The sequence below is a fragment of the Humulus lupulus genome, chromosome X (assembly GCF_963169125.1).
Source record: "Humulus lupulus chromosome X, drHumLupu1.1, whole genome shotgun sequence".
Lineage (NCBI taxonomy): Eukaryota > Viridiplantae > Streptophyta > Magnoliopsida > Rosales > Cannabaceae > Humulus > Humulus lupulus.
The window spans coordinates 231780299-231802307 of NC_084802.1; positions in this window are offsets into that span (position 1 = coordinate 231780299).

A 22009-nucleotide genomic window follows, 5' to 3' on the forward strand; every position below is an offset into this window, starting at 1 on the left:
CTATTGATATGTCCAGACACCTTCCTTAGAGGGACGAAAACAAAGCCGTCGCGAGGCGCTATTCATATCTCACAGTGTTATATTAATAATGGAGACCATGGGTTATGTTTGAGATATCAACCCTCTCCACTCACTATTTTGAAATAAGTGTTTTTAACCTAATTAATTCCAAATTAATTATAGTTTCTTTAAACTTTATGAACACAATTAAAATTGGAAAGAAAGCGAGTTTCTAGGTCCGTGTCAAATTTTAAATTACCAATCATGTTCATCTAAACTTTACTAAAAAACACTTTTTAAAATAAAGTTGGTTTAAAGAAATTAAGTCATAAAGACTTAAAATTTGGTGTGATATTTTACCAAGTTGTCAAAATAAAACTAAGTAATTTACATGCAATTGATTTCACAAAACAATTCATATAAACATATATGACAATCCTAATAATCATGTTTCTACTAATGAGATGCATGATTATAACTGTGTGGGTTTTCATGTATGGCATACAATGCATGAACATGTTATCAATCACATTAACCACATGAATATAATTATTTTAATAAATAAATAAACAATAAATGTTGAACCGGGTGCTTTTGGGTATTTCTAATTTTACAACCACTTTATAAAATTACAATAAATAAAATAAAATTGCCTTGATCTCCATCGGGCTTCTTTACTTTACTGTCGGTAGGATTTGTGGCATTGTTGGTCCAGAATAATAATAAGAAAACAATTTTCAAATTATTTTTGATTAATTAAAACAAACTTTTAAATAATCATTATTTTTCTTTTTCTTTTTAATTAAAACAACTTTTAATTAAAACTGAAATGAATTTAAATTAAAATCTGTTATTTTGAAAAAAATATATATTTTAAATAAGATATTCAAAAGAAGTTTGTTAAGACAACAAAAATATCTCATTATTTATATATCAAATTTCAAAAATAGGATATTTAAACATTTTAAAATTTTAAAAAAATAACAAATTAATTTCAGAAAAAATTAAAAAAAATTCTGGACCGTCAGGCGGGGACACACGACGTCAAAACGGGGCCACCGGGGCTAGACCATACGGATCCGTACGGACATGTCCGTACGGGCGTCCGTGCGGCATCCGTACAACGTCCGGCAGCGGCTCGAAGGTGCGGTGGCTGAGTTCTGAATCCCGGGCTCCGTTCTGACTTTTGTGTGATCGGAATTACAATTTTATGGTGTCGAAAACCAAATAAAATTACATAAATCCTATGCCCTTTAATGGCTTACACAATGATCTAATCATAAACAAATCCTAACCCAAAAACACCATACAATTAACGATTCAACATTCCCACGCATTCAATCACATTATGCCATCCATTCATTCATCAAAATAAATAAATGCATAAACTGAAACCTACACAGATTCAATACATATATATGTGAAGATGGCTCTGGTACCATTTGTTGGTTTTTATTGATCAAATCAGAGATTATGCACAGCGGAACAACAATCAAATTATTAGATTAATCCCATAAGATTTCTAGATCTACTTCTTCACACTCATATATATATTGAATCAAGGACAAGAATAGAAAAATTACCTCAGGTCCTTCCTTGCTGCTATCTTTTCGTTTGGCTGAATCCTTAAGATCTCACACCAAGATCTTCCAAAATGTTCTCAGGCACACAAAGAACGAGTGTGGGCTCGCTATACAAACAATAGGTAATAACTATTTATACAATGTTCTCAACACATGAGATCTGATAAAGTTTTGGACCTAGGTTTTGTGAAGAACAATAACCTTTGTTTTTGTCACTGTTCTCTTTTCTCTGAGAGAATCCTAGATATTTTTCTATCCCTGAAAAATTACGTTTTGTGAAAACTGATATCCAATATATAATAATATCCAATATATTAAAATATTTGTTATTTTAAACAAATTCAAAATAACTGATCAGTTATCAGATTTTTGTTTAAATAATAATATTTTAATCATATTAAAATATCTCATTATTTATTTAATATTTAAATAACTAAAATTGTGGAATCAAAAGACTAAGTCTATCTCTTATGCGTGTAGCACAGTGCCTGTGCACTGTGCCACATGTGAACCACATGCCTGTGCAGGCATGTGATTTTTCCCAATTTTTATTATTATTTAAATACCAAAAATCCCAAAAATAAATTAATTCAAAATTAATTATATTTTTGTTAAATCAAATAATTTATTAATTACACATAATTAAACAATAATTATGTTTGATTGTAGAGTCCAAGAACTTTACTTAGCTAGTTAGATAGTAGTATTATAGTATTTATAGTATTATCTTTATGACTGTGGATTTTTGGTTCAGACCGGGAATTATTTGGACACTCATAGTAGTACTTGTAGATTTTCTAAGTTTAACCTATAGTTTAAGAATATTAATGTTAACCTAAGGTTTGATTAATATGACTGATATTAAAGATAATATTTATTATACTATAAGGTTTAGATAAGAACCAATAGGATTTTAAGCACATGTTATGAATGGGTGTTTAAGGATTAAGTATTTTGAGGATTAAATTTAATAAGGGTAAAGTTTGAATGCTCTAAGGTCAGTCAGCAGCTTTGAATACATTTAAGGGCTTAGTCACGGCTGTTTACTCAATTTGAATTAAGCTAAAAATGTGTAATTTCGTGTTTAAATAATCAGCGAATGCCGATATCTCGCAGCTATGGGGGGCGATATATCGCAGCACGTAGATACTAATACACGAAACGATGCACGTTTGCCTCAAGCATAATGGTCCAGGCGATATATCGCCTATAGGGGGCGATATATCGCCTTCTTCAGCTTATTTTGAAAAGTTTTGAAATCGTTTTCCATTAAGCCCTTCAACCTCTTGATAAGTCCAACACCTTTTTGAACGAGTCTTCAGCCTTTGCTGAACGATAATTCAAATTATTTTCACCTAAAAAGCCATTATTTTAATTCAAGTAAAATTAAGATCCTTTCATTCCTAAACTCTATAAATTGGACCTAGTACCCAGCCATTATTCACCTTTTACTCTAAGTTCAGAGGCTGCAAGTTGCTAGGTGAGTGTGAGAGTGTAAACACTTGGGTGGGGAAATCATAAGCTTGATCATCATAAGCTTATCAAAAACTTGGGGAAGTAAGGTTTCATAGTATTTCGGTTCGAGGTTTAGATTGGTCTACAAGTCTTCAAGGTATTTCTACACCTTAGTTCATTGGTATTATTTTATTTTAAGTTCTCATAGTCTTCTACTCAGCCTCTAACCTTAATCTTTATTTTGGTTAGGAAATCTAAGTTCTTAAGCAAAAAGGTTTCGGTAAGTATTTTTCTCAATGGTTTAGTCCTTCCATTCCTTTCATTTCTCTTCTTCTTTATACTCACTCTTTTTCAAATGGTTCTTAGGAGTGTTCCAAAGTCCCACCTCTGTCCTCTTATCCCGGTAATTTTGGTAAGGAAAATAGGATAGAAATTCATATGTTATATGTTTTATATGTTATCTTATGTTTCTTATGTTATGATAAGTGTTATGATATGTAGGTTTGTAGGCTTGGGCATATGACCCATATGACTAACAAGACCCTAAATAGATTATGGGCATATGACCTGCTTAGCTAGTAGGACCCCACTAATCTCATGGGCATATGACTTGTTTAGTCTATGGGACCCCAAGTAATAATGGCCACTATAGTATGTGTATGAAATAAGTGTAATGTTATGTTTTTGTGTTTCTTATGAAATTTATGTATATGAACTATGTGGTAGATTTTCCTTGCTGGGCTATGGCTCATTCCTTTTTCTTTATATGTGCAGGAAAATAGCTATAGTGGTGGTAAGATTCGTGGATGCTTGGGGAATGTGTATCGGTGATGAATGGATTCAAGGAGTCGAGAGTTCGATTTTCGAGGATGTAGTCTTATTTTTTATGGTTTTACATGTATTTTCCGCACTTGTTATGTAACTCCTTTTTATTTTAAATTATGTTTTGTTTTTAAAGACAATGGGATCCCATATCCTACTTGACAATTTATGTAAGTAACTCTTATTTTTACAAGTGTCCTAATAAAGTTATGGTATTTTCACAATGTAAGTTTTATTAAGGATTAGTATGTTTAGTTTTCGTTAATGGTCCAAAAGTCTAGAGTAGTAGGGTCATTACATTGATACATAGAAAAATATTTTACTTATCACATAAGTCCTTTTTTTTGCCCATTTTTTGTATTTGTCTTTGACAGTGATTGTTTGAGCCATTTTGGGGACCATGGACCTATAACATTAAGCTCCAATAAATTGAAACTAAATAATTAAACTCTTTAATTATAATAGTTAATTTATTAATTCTGATATTACTCCACTATAAATTCAGAATTGCACTCTTTATGTTATAGATATACTATTACAGAAATCTTTTTCTTAAGTCGTCCATTGATATAACCATCTTACAATAGTTCAACCCTCTAATTAATTAGTTCATAAATTAGAATGGGAGATTTACCATTTAACCTTTCTAATTTACTTCTTATTCCTTAAGTACCATTAATTCACTAGTGAATAATTAATCTATAATATAATTATAGATTTGAGCTCAAAATCATTCAATTCTAGAATTAACCCTTAAGGGAACTAATATACGATCCATTAGGAAAGATTAGATTCTGTATTGTTGATACATGTTCCCAGCCATCCATGATATTAAATCTCCAAAACAAAAGTCATTAGCCTCATTCTTTGAAGAGACCTTAACGAATGAATCAAAAGATTTAATAAACATGAACAGGAGTTCATGAACACACAGGGTTTAGGTTGATCTATAAATGATCATCTGTTATGATATGAATTACAAGTCTTTATTATTAAATGGTTTTTGAATAAAGACTCTAATTCATATCGGCCCATGTCATATATAATCATATTATATAAAGCACCTTTACCGAGATGTCTTACCACATCAATAATCCGAATCTAGATTATTTGTATCATTATGATACTCAGTAAACCGTACTTACAACTCCAATTAAAGAATTCCATAACTTTAATTTGTCATTGTTGACTATTTTTATTCATTCATGTGATAATTCTCTCGTACTAATACAAGATCACATCCTCAATAATGAATATGGAATTTTTCTGATATTTACAAAATTATTCAAACAATAATTTAACAATCTAAACATGACAATAATAATAAACCATTGTATTTATTTATTCATAGAAAAAACAAATGTCTTCACATCCTTTTATGACACACTCCTAACACTAACTAAATATCTGGGCATTTGAGTTTCCCCTCTAATTCATAACTGTTGGGGGCTAACTATGGTAACCCTTTTGATTTTTCATACTAAAAGTGGAGCTTTACCCGATGTTCCCTCTCAGGCGCGTATGCACAACCATCAATTATGGTCTCCTCAGTAACTTTGGGGTTGAACTTGCTCGGGTTTGCACTGCCATGCACTACAATCGCCACAAGCTCTGGCAGTCTCATGGCTATGCGAAGGGATGTGTTATAACATTCTCTTGCTTCTTTCTGCTCCCCTTTCACGCTTGCTACCCCTCCAGTAGTAGGGAATTTTATGGCCAAGTGGTATACCGAGGTTATCGCCTTCAATTCTCTCATGGAGGGTCTCCCTAATACCGCTTTGAAGGTCGAGGAACAACTTATTATGATAAAGTTCGTCATTATAGTGGTCTGTTTGGGCGGATCTCCCAAGGTAGGGCTAACTCGATTGTGCCCAGGGGCTGTATCGAGTCTCCTGTAAACCCATACATGGAGGTGTTACAGGGTTTTATGTTCCTGATGCCCAGTCCCATCTTCTCTAGGGCTGAGCGATATATGATATCTACGGAGCTTCCATTGTCCACCAGTACCCGATGTACCCTCATGTTAGCAAGCTGAACAGTCAACACCAAGGGGTCATTGTGAGGGAAATGCACACCCCGTGTGTCTTCTTCACTTCTGGAGGTTGACTTTTCCTGGATTCCCTGGAATACTTGTCTCGCCCTTTCCTTGATTCATCTCCGAACCTTGGCCCTCCAAAGATGGTCCTAACTTCTCCTTGCACCTCCTGGGCTTCATCTCGTGCTCGTGGTGAGGGCTCCTTCTTCTGGCCTTTTGTTTTCTTTGCGGACATATTTACCCAACTTTCTCCTACGTATAAGCTCTTCAATTTCCATCTTCAAATGAGTGCATTCTGCGATGGTGTGCCCAATGTCTTTATGATACTGACAATACTTTCTAGGATCTCTTTTTGACCAATACCTTTTCATTGGTGGGAGTCTCCTGAAGGGGACTTGATCCTCGTTCACTACAAAGATATGCTCCCTTGTATGTGTTATGTCTGTGTAGAATGTGTGGGATGTTTGCTTGGGGCTACCTCCATGCTTGTGCTTCCTCTGGTGGTCATCTCTTGGTCCTTCGTAGAATCTTTTCTTCTTCGTGTGATTCGGACCTTCGGGGGCTGAATGCCTTACAAGTGATGCATTTAGGTTCTCATGGTGGTCTTCGACATGAATGTACTTTTGGGCTCGTTCGTAGAAATCATCTAAGTCAGTGACCTCCCTCTTTAGCATGTTCTCCCATAACTTTTTACCCGGGTGCACCCCGACTGTAATGGCCATTTTTAACTCCCCACGTGTTAGGCTTCCTACTTTGGCTACTTCCATATTGAACCTACAGATGTAGCACGTTGGTTGTTTCACTTTAGCGAGGCTAGAGCCTGGCATGGTGTAATCACGCACAAAGTGATATTGTTGGAGAAATTCATCATAAATTTTTTGCCAAGACCTGATGGACCTTGGCTGGAGTCTCTTCAACCATTTGTATGTAGGACCCTTTAACGTGACAGCAAAACAGTGGCATCTGGCTTTGCTAGTAATTCCCTTTTGCTTCTTTAGATCATTGAACGCATCCAGATGGTATTTTGGGTCTGTCTTGCCTCGTAAGGGGTCATGTGAGGCTCGTTGAAGTTGGTCGAGAGCCGTATGGCTTTGATTTCTCTAATGAAGGGCGATTCGTAATCAAACTCATCATCGACAGCGTGTCCCCCAGACGCAATGATTATCTTACTCCACAGGCTCCTCATTTCGGCATCTAAGTCTCTCTTCCTTTTGTTCAAGGAGTCTCTCAAGTCTGATGAGTTGGTCATTTCTTTCCTTTTGTCTTCCTGGGGAGCCATAGGAGGTGTAGTTCTCTCGTTCATCCTTTTCTTGTTAAGTTTTTCCCTCTCATTCGTCGTTCTTCCACCCTGGCTGCTGAGGCTGCTTCACCTGTCCGGGACATTTGTGCTGCTTTGTCTGAGGGGTGGTATTACTAGTGGAGAGTTGAGTCCTCCCAACGTCCATAAGGACTGTGGTTTCTCCACCCTCTTTGCCTTTCTCCTTTCTTCTAGGAAGAGGCACGCTTGATTTTACTTGTAGCAGGCTGTTCAACAACTCTTGCACATTTTCTAAGGTGGTTTCTAGCCTTTGGTTCATCTGATGTAACTCGCGTATCTCCTCTTTGTAAAATTGAAACCTAGAGCTCGAGCTTATGGAATGTACTCAGGGGCTCTTGTTTGGCTGCCGCGTTGATGGACCCGGATCTTGCCAGCCAAAGTTCGGCACCTGCGGTGGCCTTGGGGGCAGAAACTTTCTAGCCTCTTTCACGAGAGCAGCCGATGGTCTTGGAAGGTTTTCATCAAGTTGGACAGCAAGGGACGAAGCCTCCCTTTCATCTCCAGGAACCATGGGCTCCTTTGGTGCATCCACATTTTCGAGTGGTGGAAGGTTCTTCAAGGAGGCCTTTAGCTGATCTCCATCAAGGTGGACCTCCACCTCTCGTGGTTCTCTCAGTCATTTAGAGTGTCTCAGCATCTTTCTCTGCCAGAATTAATGGAAGAACAGTGTCTTGGAACTCATCAACTATGTTAGATCAAGAACTTCGTGAGTTGTAAAAGAAGTAGATTCAAATCAAATGAATTTCAAGCAGACTTTGTTATGATCTCAAGAACACAAAATGTGAATGCTGAAATTTCAAAATGAAAAATAGAGAGAATGAATAGTGTCTATTCCCATTAACAATGTGTGGTTACAAAATTCTCCCAAAATCTCCCCCTTTTCTCAGGTGAAGGGATGTCATATAGTAAAGAACTATTGGCTCATTGTACGTGGTGGTCCCTGTGGACACGACTCTGCATATGCAGTCTACAAATAGTAGTGGTGCCAGGAACATGGTGGTCGACTCCAGTACATGCTCAAGGTCTACGGGAGCACCTCCACTTTAGTTCCTAGTTATACTTCCACCATTTGTTTAGTATGAACGTCATACGTTGGTTTGGAAGACCACATCAAGTACCCTATTCATACGACCACGACTTGTTTGGCGTGGTGCTTAGGGTCAGACACTTGGGGCATTTAGGGTCATACCCCTGTATGTACTTCGTATCCGTATGATTTGTTTTGAGTCAATCTTGGGATTTCTTATACTCAAATTGCATCCTACTCTCTTAAAATTTAAGTGTTGGAGCCTTTACGGGTCATCATGGGAGATACGATCCCAAAAGGCATGGGAGGCAAAAGCCTCGAGGATCCTGTCACAGGGAGGAGGATCGTGTGCGAGGTTATGCCTCGCGAGGCAGGCTACCGAGGGCTAGTGGCGCGAGGTACTGGTGTGTGAGGCGGGAGTTAAAGGCACGAGGTGTTGGTGTCTCACAAAGCGGGCTACCAAGGGCTAGTGGCGCACGGCGCTAGTGCGCTGATGCGCGAGGCACTGGTGTCTCGCGAGGTCGGCTAACGAGTCCCAGTGGTGCGAGGTGCTGGTCCACTGGTGTACAAGGCACAGGCTAGAGGCATGAGGCGCGCACCTGTGGTGGGCTATGGTATCTCGCGAGGTGTGACGCAGTTGTGTAGGCAAGGCTGCGACGCGCGCCTGTGGTGGAAGGCCGTTGGTGGGCGAGCGAGGCGACGCATGCCAGAACATGGCCCTTTGAACCTTCATCTGGGTGAAGCGAGTCGAGGCATTCAGGGAGGCATAGGTGTTCAACAAGGCGAGATGCACCAGGGGTCGCAGGCTCACAGGCTCGCAAGGGCCTCACGTGGGGAGAGACGGGACAGATGCATGAGGGGTTCGCATGAGGGAGGTGAAATATCAGACCTGGATAGCCAACCCTACTCTGGTCCCAAAACTTATAAAAAATTGGAGAATCTGCATTAACTTCTCTGATATGAACAAGGCATGTCAAAAGGATTGTTTTTCTCTACCAATAACTAATAAGCTGGTAGATGTCATGGCCAATAGTGAGCTCAAGCTTTTCATGGACTCGTATTCTAAATATATCCAGATCATAATGAAACCTGTGGACCAAGAGCATACAAGTTTCATGATCGAGCATAACGTGTATTGTCACAATGTCATGCCTTTCTGGCTGAAGAATGCATGAGCTACATACCAAAGGCTGGTGAACCAAATGTACATTAACCAGATCGGTCGAAACATGGAAGTATACATCAATGCCATGCTTGTCAAGTCAAAGACTGTGAATAACCATGTAGCTGACCTGGAAGAATGTTTCACTTTGCTAAGAAAGTACAACATGAAGCTGAATCCCAAAAAGTATACCTTTGGTGTCTTGTCGGAAAAATGCTTGAGCTTAATTGTAAATTTGAGGGGGATTAAAGATAATCCAGAAAAGATCAGATACATAATGGCATGTCTTTGCCTAGGTCGTGAAAAAGAGGTCTAGAGTTTAACTGGAAGGATTTCCTTGAATTACTTTCTATCAAAATCCACTTAGAAATGTCTCCCTTTCTACTACATGTTAAGGGGGAAAAAAAATTTTGATTGGACTAACGAATGCGAGCTAGAATTTCAAGATCTGAAGAAACATCTAGCTAAACCACCCATTCTATCGAAGCCTATTTGCAGAGAGGCTTTGTACCTTTATCTAGCTGTAAAAGAAAGTGCAATTAGTGAAGTTTTAGTTTGTGATGAGGATCGAACTCATAAGTCAGTCTATGACAACTGCAAGAGGTTTAAGGAGTTGAATCTCTATATATGTTGATAAAAAAACTCATGTTCTGTCTGGTCTTATCCTCGAGGAGACCTTACTTCTAGTCCCATGCAATACACACGTCTTAATTGATCAGCCTTTAAGCCATGTGTTACAAAAGCTTGAAATGTCAAGATGTTTGCTATAGTGGGCCATCAAACTCAGTTAGTTCGAGATTTTATATAAACCGCGATCAACTGCCAAGGGGAAAGCCCTAGCTAATTTTGTGGTAGAATGAACCATTTTCAAGACGAACCTATAAGGGAGACTGTGCTAGAGTTATGGAAACTTTTAATGGATGAGTCATCTAATGAACAAGGGAAAAATTCTAGAATTATTTTGATCACTCTAGAAGTACATCGCTTCCACACTGCTCTAAGATTCAGATTCAGTGCCTCAAATATTGAAGCTGAATACAAAGCCTTACTAGTAAGAATTCAGTTCACCAAAGAGTTAAAGGCGAAGGACATCCAAGGCATCAGTGATTCACAACTCATGGTAAACCAAGTGCAGGGAGAATACCAGGCCAGCAAAATCAAGATGGCTGGGTACCTAGCTAATGTAAAAAGTGAATCGTCAATGTTTGACTTTTCTCTATGGACCAGGTCCCTCGCGAATAGAATACAAATGCAGTTGCATTAGCTTCGCTTCCCACAACCAAAGAATCAGACACGTTGAATGTAGGTCTGATTGAATTCATTGGAAAATCGAGCATGGATAGAGAATAAAAATGATCGAGCTAATTCATGTAGTGTCTACCTAGATGACTCCAATCGTAGAATACCTCACATCTGGAAAACTACTTGAAGATCGTAAGGATGCATAAAGATTATTGTATCAGATCCCAAGATACATTCTCGTCGAAGGAATCCTCTATAGGAAAGGTCATTCCATGCCCTTACTTAGAAGCATCTCACTAGAGGAAGCCCAAGCTATCTTAAAGGAAGTTCATGAAGGATTTTGTGGAGATCATGGTGATGAGGACACCAAGACTAAAGATCCAAGTCAAGTTCCAGTTGGTCCGGTGACGAGGGCGTGAGCCAAGAGATTCAAAGAAGAACTTAACAACCTAGTCCACAGAGTCCTAAAACAGGAGGAGACCGTGGTCAACACTGAAGGAGAACAAAGACTTGTACTGCTCATCAAAGTAGACTCAGTTTAGGAGCATGATCAATATTTAGCTTCTTGTAATGAGTCTTATTGGATTTTGCCATCTTGTATTTTTATTTTAATCAGTCACTTAATCACATTTTTATTTAGTCCTTGTTTTTGTGAAAGTCAAACATTTGACTTGTGAGAGTCTAAGAGTCTTTCTATTTGTGCTTGTTAGGGTTTTCATTAGGAAGACAAAGGGGCTTGTCTTTGATGTAATTTTCGGCTATATTAGGCCTTGTAAACGTTTGGCATGGCAGATTTTTGATGAAATGAAAATTGAGAGGTTTTCTTCTTGAGTTCTTGAAGAGACTATTCGAACTTATCAAGGGTATTCCTTGTGGCATTCAATCTGACTTATCAAACGGATTCCCATCACCGTTTATGGCGTCTTCCTCATACCAAGGTTCGTGCTTGGCTAATCATTGGGTCACGGTTCATCATTCCAGATTCATGTGTTCTTGGTGGCTGCCATATTTGGTGTCGGGTTTCACCACAATCGTTGGTGTGGTTCGTATCAGTTGGTATCAGAGATTAGGATCATCCGGTTTGGCCTATCCTTTCCTTTGTGTTTTTCTATTCAATTCGTGTTCTTATATTAGGGTTTTCTGAAAAAGAAAAAAAAAATCAATTCGTGTTCCTATATTCAATTCGTGTTCATCTAGTCGTGTTTTTCTATTCTAGAGCTTGTTAATTTCCTTGTTTCAATTGTTTCCTTGTTTTAATTGTTTCCTTGTTTCCCTTATTTGTTGTGAAATCCGAAACTATTCTAGAGCTTTTTGATTTCCTTATTTCAATTGTTTCCTTGTTTCAATTATTTCCTTGTTTCCAAAGTCTCCCTTATTTGTTGTGAAATCCGAGCCACAAATCTTGTTTCAATTGTTTCCTTGTGTCAATTGGTTCCTTTATTTTTTGTGAAATCCGAGACTGTTATAGTGCCACAAACTATTTTGGTTTTGTTCTTATTGGGTGAATCACAGATTTGTGTTGGGGCTATTGGTTATTCAGTTATTGGTTGAATCACAGATTGGTTTTTGGGAATATTGGTTTTCTGTTATTGGGAGTGTTCTTAAATCAAAGATTGATTTGTTCTTAAATCTGTTATAGTACCACAGATTGCTTGGTTCTTTGGTGTTCAAATTTTTTTCTTTTCAGAAGTGATTATCTAGTTTCTCAAATTTGAGAGATAAAAAAAAAAGTCTGGAAACATCTCTTAAAATTTTTTGTTCTATTCTCGTTCCCTATGGTCTAGAGGCCTTTTTGCCAAAACCTCAGACAAGTGTTCCAAAAATCATCATTTTTTCGCCAATTTTTCATCGGTGTTCGTTTGGTTTGTTTGGTTGGATTTGCTGCTTAAATACTCCATATTACCATTTGATTAGTTTTGAAAGAGCTTAAAGAAGAATACGAGTGGAAAAAAAGGCAGAGGTGTGAGCTTCTTTGAGGGTAAAATCCATCAAAGTTGAGTGAAACACGAGTTGACTTGAGTGACATTTTTTTTGAGTGAAAACACGTGAGGGAGTGTGGTGAGGTCTTTTTCTATAACTGTTCTAACCTTATTTTTGCAGATTTTCAATCATGTCACAAAATACAGAAAGAAATGCAGGCAATGACACTCCACCACCTACAGTTCCAAATCTACAAATTCAAGCTTTAATGGGGGAGATGAGGAGGATGTTGAGGGAGGAGTGTGAACAAATAAATGAGAGGTTGGATAGGGTAGAAGAGGGAACACAACGGAGGCCACAGAGGAATGGGGTGCACCAAAGGGAGGATGAGAATGAAGGGGATTTGGAAGGGGGAGTTTCTGATGAAGAGTATGATAGGATGTCGGCGGGTAACCATAGGAGGTATGGTCGGGATAGAGAAGCTAGGAACCAGGTAGATAATTATTTAGGAAATATCAAGATGAGAATTCCCGCATTTCAGGGGAAGCGTGATCCTGAAGCATACCTTGAGTGGGAGAAGAAGATGGAGTTGGTTTTCGATTGTCACAACTACTCTGAAATGAAGAAGGTAAAACTAGCTGCCATTGAATTTACTGATTATGCTATTGTTTGGTGGGATCAGTTGTGCATCAACAGGAGGCGAAATGGAGATTGTGCCATTGACACTTGGGAGGCTATGAAGAGGGTGATGAGGTGACGGTTTGTTCCACCTCATTATTATCGAGATCTATAACTTAAGTTGCAAGGTCTTCGTCAAGGTTACAAGAGTGTTGATGAGTACAAGGAGATGGAGATGGCTATGATTAGATCCAATGTGGAAGAGGATCGGGAGGCGACAATGGCAAGGTTTTTGAATGGGTTGAACCAAGAGATTGCTAATTCGATTGAGCTACACCATTATGTGGAATTAGAAGATTTGGTGCATATGGAAATCAAAGTTGAGAGGCAGCTCAAGAAGAGTAGTTCAAGTTCAAAGCCAAGACCGAGCCCACACAATCCAAGTACAACACCTTGGAGGGCAAACTATCCAAAGAAAGAAGACCAACCTACTTCATCCATTACACCAAAACCAGCCACCACAGCCACGGCCCCTCAAGGTAAAACAACCCCTACTTCGTCTCGTTCTAGTGAGATTAAGTGTTTCAAATGTCAGGGGAGAGGACACATAGCTAGCCAATGCCCAAACAAGCGAGTTATGGTAATTCGGGATAATGGGGAGATAGATTCTGAAGAGGAAGATGATCTTGATGACATTCCACCATTGGAGGACGCTTCTATGAGTGGTGAGGAGTTTGGGGCAGAATCTGGTGAGATGCTTGCACTAGTCACACGACGAACTTTAAATTTGCAAGCAAAAGAAGAGGAAGAAGAGGTGCAGCGGGAGAACATCTTTCACACTCGTTGTCATGTGAAAGACAAGGTATGCAGTGTTATTATTGATGGTGGTTGTTGCACTAACGTTGGTAGTTCTTCCATGGTTGAAAAGCTGGGGCTCCCAACGCTTAAACATCCTCGTCCATACAAGTTGCAGTGGTTGAATGATAGTGGTGAAGTGAGGGTTACAAAACAAGTTCTGGTATCATTTCGAATTAGCAAATATGAGGATGAGGTATTGTGCGATGTGGTTCCAATGCAAGCTGGACACCTCCTTCTAGGAAGGCCTTGGCAATTTGATCGGCGAGTCCAGCATGATGGCTTCACCAACAAGTACTCATTCACGTTCCGTCAATGAACAATCACTCTATCTCCATTGACGCCAAAGCAAGTATATGAAGACCAAGTGAGGTTGCAAAAATTGAGTGATAAAAAAAAATTGAGTGAGCAAAAGAAGGAGAGTGAAAAAGATGAATGAGAGTGAGAAAAAAGAGAGACAAACAGAGAAAAGGGTCGAATCAAGTGAGAGAGAAAAGAAAGAGAAGAGTTCGATCAATGAGGGAAAATTAGAGAGAAAACAAAATAATTTTTATGCAAAAAAAAGTGAGGTTAAGCGAGCATTGCTTACAAAACAGCCAATGATTTTACTCATGTACAAGGAGGCTCTTTTAAACACTAACCAACTTGATTCTTCGCTGCCTAGTGTTGTTGTTTCTATTTTGCAGGAGTTCGAGGATGTGTTTCCCGAGGAGGTACGACATGGTTTACCACCTATTCAAGGGATAGAACATCAAATTGAATTTGTTCCAGGTGCTTCAATCCCAAACCAACCAGCATATAGAAGTAATCCTGACGAAACTAAGGAACTACAAAGGAAAGTTAAAGAATTGATGGAGAAAGGGCATGTGAGAGAAAGCATGAGCCCTTGTGCTGTTCCAGTGATTCTCGTTCCTAAGAAGGATGGAACATGGAGGATGTGTGTTGACTGTCGAGCCATCAACAACATAACGGTAAAATATCGACATCCCATCCCTCGTTTAGATGATTTGCATGGTTCTTGTGTGTTTTCCAAGATTGATCTTAAGAGTGGGTATCATCAAATACGAATGAAAGAAGGAGATGAGTGGAAAACTGCATTTAAAACTAAACATGGATTGTATGAGTGGTTAGTCATGCCTTTTGGATTAACTAATGCACCTAGCACTTTCATGCGATTAATGAATCATGTATTGCATGCTTTCATTAGAAAATTTGTTGTTGTGTATTTTGATGATATTCTGATTTATAGTAAGAGTTTGCATGATCATGCTTCACATTTGCATTCAGTTTTGGATGTGCTTAGGAAACAGAATTTATATGCTAACCTCAGTAAGTGTACTTTCTACACCGATAAGCTTGTTTTCCTAGGCTTTGTTGTGAGTGCTACAGGTATTGAGGTTGATGAAGAGAAGATCAAAGCCATCCAAGAGTGGCCGACCCCCTCAAGTGTAGGTAATGTTCGAAGTTTTCATGGATTTTCTAGCTTTTACAGGAGGTTTGTGAAGGATTTTAGCACCATCGCCTGTCAAGCTTACCATGATCTCATCACCTTGCCCATTCGCCATCTAATGAATAGATTTGATGAGATTATTTCCAATAGGGAAATGAGGAGTTCGTTATGCTGTGGTTGTTGTGGACTACTTCACGAAGTGGGCCGAAGCTGAACCATTAGCCTATAAAGTCAAAAGAGTACTTGATTTTGTATAATGAATAGAATTTGCCGCTATGGACTCCCATGGAAGATTGTGTAGCATCCCAAATTCGCTAATAAGGCATATGACCTTGATTAGTGTGTCGGGAGGGCAATAATTGATTTAATCATGTTAATATGTGAATTTAATGATTATGTGATTATAAATACATGTTTAGGTGAATGAAATATGCATGTGGGCCTGATTTGTCTATTAGGGGCATATTTATAATTTGAACCAGTTGAGGGTATGAGTTTGAGCTATGTGTGGTGTTTCCGACATGAGGAGATCCTGTCTCGCGGTGTTAGTAGAGAATCACGAACTTGGTATATAGTTGTGAGATTGGTAGCCACTAGGAACCTGAGAAATGGTGTTGTTACAAAATTAATAAGTTAAAGGTGGCATTTAAGCAAAAGTATTAAAGGACATAGATGCCCTTGTGGGTTAGCCTAGAACTAAGTTAGAGGGAACGGTAGAAGGGTCTTTCGGGCAGTGATTAGATAACCTTTGGCTAAAGGAAAGCCATATACGTTTAACACTCTTCCATTCACTCATTTGGTTCTTAAGTGCTCTAGAAGGAAAAAAAACCAACAACAAGCTTGAGGCACCTGGATTTTTGAAGGAATTTGGAAGTGAATTAATTTGAGGAAGAGATTAGCAACCATCCACACTTAGAAATCTCAAAATTTAAGAGGAGGTAAGGATTTCATTTTTGTGGTTTAGGTCTTTTATGTTGTTCTTGAGGAATATGATTTTGATTTCTCAATTTGGGTTTCGGGATGAAGTTTTAAGGAACTTGAGCTTCGGAGTTTGAGGATTGAAGCTTGGAGTTACATTGGAAGAAGCCTAGGGTCGAAATTTTGTTCCAAAGGTAAGGATTCATTCAAGTTTTGAAAAGTTTCTGGTTTGGTTTAAGTTTCTGTAGAATTTTAAAACATTGATTAAAATTGAGTTTAGGTGTGAGTTTGGACTGGGTTTTGATGCTTATATGTTGTCTATGTTGTTTATTTGGAGTTTTGGGTTCAATTGAAGCTTGGGTACACTTTGGGAATGGTTTGGGCAAGTTTTGGCTATGAGAAAAATGATGGGAAAAACCAAGTTTTCTGGGTTTGCGTAGGATCAGCGCAACACTGTTCTTCCAAGCTGTGGCATTGGGATGATCCTGGGAAGGGGGCCCTAGCTAGGTACATTTTTAGGGCCCTAAAATTTGTATTTTTAGGGCTTAGGCGCAGGGGGCTCGAGGGACGATTTCACCACCCCTTGTGGGGAAATGGGAGATCCCAAGAGCACGAGATTGGTTCCGGAGTTCAATTATAAATTGGATAGTAACGAGAAAGTTACGTGTGGTTTGTGACTAGGTAACCACTTGGACTCGGGATTAGACCGTTCTCGAAAGTCATGGTTGCTTGCCTGACAGATAGCACTTGGATTTAAGGTAATGAAACTTTTGTACCCGTAGAGTAGGACGTGGCCCTATTGTTTGTATTGCAGGGCGTATCCCAATTGGCTGAATTGCAAGGCATGGCCCTGATGTTTATATTCAATATATGTTTAAATGTTTGTTGATGTTATGTTGTATGATGCATGTTTTTGAGTGGACGGCGAAGGCCGGGAACAACGAAGGCCTTGAACGGAAAAGGCCGAGAACAGTAGGAAGCCAAGTATCGCAATGGGTCGGTATAGCACCTGGCCTGGTAGGGCAAGATCCTGAGTGTACGCTGAGTGCAGATCGCTAGGGCAAGATCCTTTTAGGGTGCAAGAGCCACTCTCTTGATGAAGACTGCGAACCCATGGCCTGGTATAGCACCTGGGATGGCGTTGGTCGCTATGTGCTTAGCCCATTGCCTGTTTTGTTATATACTGTGAATTGTCATGTATGTGTTATATGCTTGTGTTGAGATTTCTTACTGGGCTTTGGCTCACGGGTGCTCTATGGTGTAGGTAAGGGCAAGGGAAAGGTCGACCAACCATGAGTACGGAGAGCGTAGAGTGACGGGTACATGTTCGGCCTACCTGACTGCCATAGCAAGGGTCATTTTTGGAAAAGTAGGTACTGGTTGTTTTCTCGCCTAGGTCGACCTTACTTGTATTTTTCAGTTGTAAAATATTTTCTAAATAGTATTTTGGGATCCCAACTGGGTAACTTTTTAATGATTTCAATGAATGTGCCAATTTTATAATTAATGTTATTAAACGGGTTTTGTTTCAGTTTAATCACACTTTTAACCTAAAACCTCAATTAGTGAGCTAGTGGCACATTTTAACTCACTTAGTAACGGCTTTAAGGATGTTGGGCGTTACAAATTGCATTAGACAATCGGACTTAGTTCGACAACGAGTTGTTCACAAACTACTGCAAAAAGTATCGGGTTAGCAAGAGTTTCTCCTTAATGGCATATCCAGAAGCTAACAGGCAGGTGGAGGTGGTAAATAAATCTCTAAAGGCGAGCTTAAAAAAGATGTTAGAGGATGCTAAAGGGTTGTGGCTTGAATAGCTCCAGCAAGTACTTTTGGCATACACCGCAAGTAAATAAATGCTCCCAGTTAAAGTCGTAGTGACATCATACAGGAAAAGGACTTTCAACTAGGAACAAAACCACGACCTAATACAACAATTTTTAGATCTAATAGAGGAACACAGAGAAGAATCATATATTCAACTCATGCATTACTAATACAAAGAAAACTAGTACTTCAACTCGAAAGTTAAATAAAGCAAGCTTAAGTTAGGAGATCTAGTATTAAAAAGGGTAATCCTAACAAATAAAGACCCTGAAGATGCTGTACTAGGATGAAACTTAGAGGCACCTTATCAGATCGTGGAAATTCTTCGAGAATGAACATTCAAATTAGCTCAATTAAACAAAGAAAGGGTTCCGTGAACTTGGAATGCATTACATTTGAGGAAATATTATCAATGATTGCTTAATCCGCATTTGATTTTTACGTCCAATTGTAAGGCTTATTTATATAGGCCATTTCTTTTTAGCTTCTTTTTATTTAATAAATAAATGGAACCTCTGTAGTTTGAACACGGTACGAAATTTCTCTAAATATATTTATTATCGCCATGTATAGGCAACCTATAATATTCATAAATTCTTATCGCTTTGGGGGCAGATACCCATGATAATAATTTTTTAGTCTTTGAAAAATTCAGTAACTTATAATTTGGAAATGGAGCTCCGAAAATCCCGAGATTTCATATTAATTCTGAATTTAACTAAGTTAAACAAGAAAACTCAAGGCAAGAAAATCATGGACTAAAATAGGTACAAGGCCTGAATATTAACAGATATGCTATTAAGCTATTAAAACTCTAGATTTAACCTTGTATACTACATGAGAACTGATTTTTCAGGTACAAAGCATGAAGTTATAAAAATATCTTGATCTTAAATAATTCCCTATAACTACGAGTGTGTATAAAATTCGAAAAACATAAGAAAAAAATTTATAGTAGAAGGGAAATATGTAAAGATCTAAGAAATGTAAATTTAGAACGAGGACATTAACCTCGATCAAAGCCAAAATCACAAATTGTCTTAACATTTAAGGCCAAATTACAAGGGGAATTGATACTCCCCTCAATAAAAGAAAACACAACAATAAAAACAACGACAAAGAGGCTCCTCAACCACGAGCTCCAGATGCTCGGTCTTGGGAGGAAAACTCGTCCTCCAGCCATCTGCACCAGCTTCGGAGGCGGTGTTCATCATCCTTGATGGTTCTTTGGCCAAGAAATCTTGGAATTTGGCATGGTAACACTCCCATAGCTCCTTACCCAAGAGTGATAAGTGGCTAGCCTATTTAAAGCACCAGACCTTGTAAAATAAATCTTCAACGGCTGAGCTCATCATGGCCTCGTGGCCATCAACCTTAGGTTGGAGGTCATCAACCCTGACATGAAGCTGGTCTCGAGCTTGATCACTTCCGCTCCTTTGCGTTCTTCTCATTGGCTTAGGCTATCTAGAGCTCCACTTGGAGTTTGGTGCATGCCTCCCCAAGCTGTGAGTTAGCATTCTTGAGCTCCTTGCAGTTGTCCTTGGCTTTCTCCAATTCACCAAAAATCTGGCCCCTGCTAAGATCTAGGCCAGGAGTGCCTGCCAATAGTGATACGAACCACACCAACGATTGTGGTGAAACCCGACACCAAATATGGCAGCCACCAAGAACACACGATATGGGAATGAAGAACCGCGACCCAATGCTTAGCCAAGCACGAACCTTGGTATGAGGAAGACGCCACAAACGGGGATGGGAATCCGTTTGATAAGTCGGATTGAACGCCACAAGGAATACCCTTGATAAGTTCGAATAGTCTCTTCAAGAACTTAAGAAGAAAACCTCTCAATTTTCATTTCATCAAAATCTGCCATTCCCAAACGTTTATAAAGGCCTAATATAGGCGAAAATTACATCAAGACAAGCCCCTTTGTCTTCCTAAAGAAAACTGAAATTAAAGACAACCCTTTGTCTTCCTAATGAAAACCGAAAATTAAAGACAACCCTTTGTCTTCCTAATGAAAACAAATATTTAAAAACAAGCCTTTTGTCTTCCTAATGAAAACCGAAAATTAAAGACAAAAGGACTCTTGGACTCACACAAGTCAAGTGTTTGACTTTTTCACAAAATAAACAAAGACTAAATAAAAAATACAAGATGACAAAATACAATAACACTCATCAAGCTCCTAAACTGAGTCTTTTAGCTTGCGCCCTCGTCACCAGACCAACTGGAACTAGACTTGGATCTTTAGTCTTGGTGTCCTCATCAAATAGAGCCAAAAATTACAACAAGTATGAAATATGCGAAGAAAAGTCATTTGAGGTGAAAAATTAATTTCAAATGCACCCCAGGGCTGAGTTCATTGTTGGTATTAGAAGAGGAATTCAAAGATACGCAGCGGGGAATGGGCCCTTTTTAATAATTATTAATACTAGCAAAGATCACACACACACACACATATATATATTAAATCACATACAATCAGATTACAGATTACTTCTTGTAGCCTATCAAGTGTCATCGAATCCTTTTTATAAAATCAACGATCTTCCTATCCAAGTTCTGAACGCAAAAACCTTGATCTTTCAGACAAAACCTCAAACACACAAGGACGTGTGTGGGCACGTAGGATTTGAAAGGTTGATTTATGACCTTCTAGATCTACTCAACACATTAGATCTGTAGATGTTTGATAGAAAGAAGAGGAATTGAATAGTTTACAGGTTTAAGAAAACTATTGCATCTGTTTTAGAGAGATAGTGTTACAGTCTATGAAAAACAATGACCCTTGAAAATTATCGCTTCTTTTGAGGTTTATAAAGATAATTGACTAATTTAATTAATCTTTATTTTATTAACATAAAACTAATCAGTTATAACATTATTTATTTATTGAATTTAAATCATATTTAAAAAAGAAAAGAATAACTAAATACAAATAATTAAATAAAATAAATTATTTGAAATTAAAAATTCAAATCCGAGGGATAGGAAATCTTTTGTGTGGTGCCACACTAACTGTACAAGGAGTGTGTCAACCACACCATTAGGGTTATCTCTAATTTTCTCATTTGTTTATTTAATTAATATTTAAGACAATATATTTATCCCAAAATAAATATGAGTTAATTAAAAATTAACTTTATCTTAAAATATCATCTTTAAATAAATAAATATCTTATTCTAAATAAGATAATTATTAATCACTCTTTATATATATATCCAAACAAGATTATATTTCTTTTAGCTTATAGTTTTTCAAAATAAAAACTATATAGTTAAATAGTTAATTAATTCATATTTAATCAATTGCTCATAACTATGACATAATTATTTCATTTCCCTGGAAAATTAATTCCTTTCAATTAAGTCCCTCTCTCTACAAATCTTTCTTTTGACATCCTTACATACGATTGTGTAGGACAGACGTGATTTGAGGATCATAGACCAATAATATAAAACTCCAATAAACCAGATTATTAATTAAACTATTTAATCCAATAATCTTATCTTTTAATTCCATGATTATTCCACTATAAATATGGAATCATACTCTAATTTTTATTGAAATATATTTACAAAGTTTTTTCTTGTAGTCCATTGATATGATTAATAAATGTAGTTATGTCCTCCATTTATTTGTTCCTTAATTAGAGTTGGTCAAGATTACCGTGCTACCCTTGTAATTACCTCTTGATCCTTCAGTACCATTAAATCACTAGCGAATAATTAATCTATAATCAAATTATAGATTTGAGCTCAATAACTATTC